At 45.7% G+C, this 4,377-nt stretch overlaps 1 pseudogene; it reads right to left on the bottom strand.

Annotated features, from left to right (window-relative positions):
* Nucleotides 1–517: 517 nt before the first annotated feature.
* On the bottom strand, nucleotides 518–656 carry LOC125533334 (annotated as a pseudogene).
* Between the last annotated feature and the right edge of the window lie 3,721 nt (nucleotides 657–4,377).

The raw sequence follows: 4,377 nt of genomic DNA, 5'->3' as shown, positions 1-4,377 counted from the left end.
TCCTAGCCTTCTATGCTACCTCTTAGCAGATAGCTTGTTGGCACAAAATGCCTGTCTTCTTGAACCTAATGGAGCCGATCATGGGGGATAGAGACTGCGCCTACACCTTCTTTGGAGAAGGGTTTCCCTCGTTCCCTTTTTCTTAACGAAAAACAATCATGGGTGAACTTGAAGAAAAGTTATGATTGTCCATGGACAAACAATGAGCAGAGATTAAATTGTGAGTAGCACTAGGAACATGCACCATGTCTTTAAGATGAAGATCACGAGTGGGAGTACGAAGAGTAGATAGGCCAATATGGCTGATCTTCATATCTTGTCCATTAGTAATATGAACTTGGTCATGGGGTGTACTTGTCACGAATTCTCCATTGACACGGTAGCGGCCTCCCTTGTCGCGGCTTCCATGGCCACAGCCGCCGCCATTTCTACCGCGTCCACTACGACTACCGCTACCATGACCGAACCTGTTGTAGCTCCTCGTGTAGCACCCTTGGCAGAGGAGTGGTGAGTCGATTCTCAAAGCTAGTGAGCTGAGAGTACAGCTCGCTGACTGTGATCTACTCGGTTCTGGTGCAGATGGAGGAGATGAAGGACATGTAGCTAAAGTCGACTCCCGCGAGGATGTAGGACACCATGTCGTCATCGTTCATGGGTTTTCCTGTAGATGCCATCCCACCATCGAGCGCTTTCATGCGCCCAAGATACTTAGAGATGGTTACGATGCCCTTCTTTGTAGTAGACAGAGCCATCCATGTGTTAACGATACGAGCGCACGCCTGGAAAGGAAACATCTCTCCAATTGGAGTCCATGCTGTTCTTGGCGATACGACCATGTGACGCTTAAATTCCTGAAGGTTAATATGATTGACATCTTAGTATTGTCAGGAAAACAACAAGTGCAGACTTGGAGCGAGGGAGAATAGAACCCGGAAGTTAAGCGTTCTCAGGCTGGGGGAGTGGGAGGATGGGTGACCGTTCGGGAAGTTAGATGATTTGGAATGATGAGGGGTGATTAGAGGATAAATTGAGAAGTGATGAGGGGTGGTGATTACAGACTAGAGGTTAAAAAACTTCAAAAATTTGAAAATAAAAAAAATTCAAAAAAAATTTCAAAAAAAAATTCAAAAGAAAAAATCATAAAATTTCCTTTAGTCCCGGTTGGTGTTACCAACCGGGACTAAAGGTGGAGCTCCACGTGGCCGCGCCCTTTAGTCCCGGTTCCAGAACCGGGACTAAAGGCCCTTATGAACCGGGACTGAAGGCCCTTTTTCTACTAGTGCGACCACCTCCTCGGGCTTTGCCATTGCGGCACCACCGCCGGCTGTGACTGGGGAGGGGGTGTAGGGCGGGGCTAGAGGGGCGGCGGTGGGATCGCCGCCCGTGTCAACCGCTAGGACGATGCGGGGGCGTTTCTTTTGCTCTGAAGGAATGTTCTTAACCGGCCATTAACAGGAGCATGGCGAGTTTAATTTTTCATTGTTTTGAAGAATGATCCTATGCACCAAAACAACGTTATGGTAACATTCACATGGACCGAACATGCAAATATGGGAAGAATACAACCCTCCCTCCCCGCGCACCCCTCCATTAACATGGGCTCAGGGAGAGGTGTTCTATGTTGTTTCTTAAGACTGTTGATATCGACTGAACCTGTTGTTCCCTTCTGGTATTCCCTTTGCTTCGTGATACTTTACCAAACTCGAGGTGAGATTTATTGGTATCCCCGTGAATCAACTTTTGATCACTATACCTATTATCTTTGTTACATGTTCTGTTCTCATTTCTTGTTCCCATGTTCTGGATCCCCGTGAACAAGTCGTGTTGTGTCTGTCCAGATGATGATGGATACCTTCACACTGAGAGGCCCCAAAGAATATCACTCCATCATCGGAGTAGCAAATCCTAGTATCAAGCTATCAAGTCCCTTTTCACTATTTACTAATCCACCCGAGGGCCTGTTCTTTTGCAAGATTATCCCATCATCGGACCACTCCCGAGCTTCTCCCAAAATCTTGAACCCCCATTTGTTTCTCAATCCTAGCTAATTAGAGGTTAGCAGTTATAACCACTATGTTACACGTGATGTTGACAAACCCCAAAATATATCGTCCCGCACGAAGGGACATGATACTCTCATGGTATAACGCAATATGCATATGTTAACATTTGGATGATAATACTTATAACTACATGACGATATAATCTTGTAGTATATCAATCAATTGGGTCTGTTCAAAACAATTGTTGTTCCAACAATGTGTTCCCATTGTTGCTTGATTTTCCACTCATGACTGAGATGTTCATCCGCCTATTCCTTTCATGTAAATATTTTTGCTTTATTTCTGATGTATTTTCCAGCACATAATTACATCAGACCAATTTCAGCTATCAAGTCCCTTTTCACTATTTACTAATCCACCCGAGGGCCTGTTCTTTTGCAAGATTATCCCATCATCGGACCACTCCCGAGCTTCTCCCAAAATCTTGAACCCCCATTTGTTTCTCAATCCTAGCTAATTAGAGGTTAGCAGTTATAACCACTATGTTACACGTGATGTTGACAAACCCCAAAATATATCGTCCCGCACGAAGGGACATGATACTCTCATGGTATAACGCAATATGCATATGTTAACATTTGGATGATAATACTTATAACTACATGACGATATAATCTTGTAGTATGTCAATCAATTGGGTCTGTTCAAAACAATTGTTGTTCCAACAATGTGTTCCCATTGTTGCTTGATTTTCCACTCATGACTGAGATGTTCATCCGCCTATTCCTTTCATGTAAATATTTTTGCTTTATTTCTGATGTATTTTCCAGCACATAATTACATCAGACCAATTTCTTTGACAAGAAAAATGTGATCATAATCATATGACTGGTGGCCGGAACACCACCACCTTAGATTAAAACATTAAATAAATGGCTCGATGGAAGGCATATCCCGGTCGTCTAGGAACTGCAGCCATTGGCAAAACCAGGCAAAACCGGCAGGGAAGGCGAGTTCACCGACAACCATTGGCGTAAGTTAGTTGGAAGGAGAGGCGAGTGCGATAGGTGGGGAATGAAGTGGGGGTGGGGGTGGAGTGGCATGAGGTGGGGACTATCGAGGAGCTCCCATGTGGCGGCGGTATTGAAACCCTAGCGCGTGTAAGGGTAGTTGGGAAGACGAGTGGCTCACCCAATGAGAGACACGAATAGCTCTTGGGGTGTATCGTTTTTTGCATGACTCGACATAGTGGCATTTTCGTTGTAAATGGAAGTAAAAAACAGGGGCAAAGCTATGGGTCGAAGCATTTCCTTTTGTGGGAAGGGAGGGGAGAAACCAATGGGGTACGTACGTGGAGAAGGTTAATCCCTGAATGCGAGGAAGCAAACGATCAACTCCCCTTTAATATTAGAGATCCGTCCCTGCACTAGTTGTCAACGGAAGGAAGGACAAAGATGAACACTGCAAATGATGGCTTGTCCACACTGATATTTAAATAACAAAATCTCTTTATTAAATCAGTTCAAAAGCCACCCACGAGGGATGATAGGGTTGGAGGGATACCCCTATATGCACGTACAAGATGGAAGTGGACTAGGATCAATCAGCGACGCAGCCCTCCGAAATCTGCACGTCCATTATTGTCTTGGGATGGATGTACTTAATGCAATTTACTTTTGATTCTAACCAATACGAGAAGTATACAACGTAGAAACAATGAATCACATTTATTTCGGCCCCACAACTCTGCCATGGGCTCATGGCACATGCGAGGAAGCTCAGGCTAAGATGGAATAGAATAAGTTTGCGGCAATTAAGCGGGAACAGGTTGACGAACGTCAACCATGCACAAAGCACATGTCAAGGACGAAGGCCAAAAGCATGAAGCTCACGACCTCAACAAGGAGGATGACGTAGGAAGCGGCCAGCTTCATGCTTGGATGCAGTACCGCTGGCTGTAGGATTGAAGGCCATGGTGCCGGCGGCCTGGGAAGACGTGGTGTCACTGACCCGATAAGCTAGACCAGCGACTGCATCAATTTTCTCATCATCAACGGCATAATCTTACACTGGCTTTCTTCTCACACATTTCTCGCTGGTCGCGGGACACCAGACTCAGCATCTAGGGCAGACGTTGTGTCATTGGCCATGTCCACATGGTGCGCGGCAAGCTCGGGTGACTACCTAGTTCGTCCTCAACGTTGTTCCCCGTCAGCGGCATGGTGTTCCTTGTTCCTCTTGGCTTTTTCCCACATCCACGTTGTTGAAGGAGGAGACTAGGAGCAAAAAGAGAAGAGGGAAAAGTAGAGAGGAAGAAGAACATGTGCAGTGTCACTTATGGCGGAGAAGAAAGGGCGTCCAGGGGAAGATGGCT

The sequence above is a fragment of the Triticum urartu genome, chromosome 1 (assembly GCF_003073215.2).
Source record: "Triticum urartu cultivar G1812 chromosome 1, Tu2.1, whole genome shotgun sequence".
NCBI classification, from domain to species: domain Eukaryota; kingdom Viridiplantae; phylum Streptophyta; class Magnoliopsida; order Poales; family Poaceae; genus Triticum; species Triticum urartu.
Note: the sequence above shows the minus strand (reverse complement) of the source record. Positions and strands in the feature narration are given on the sequence as shown.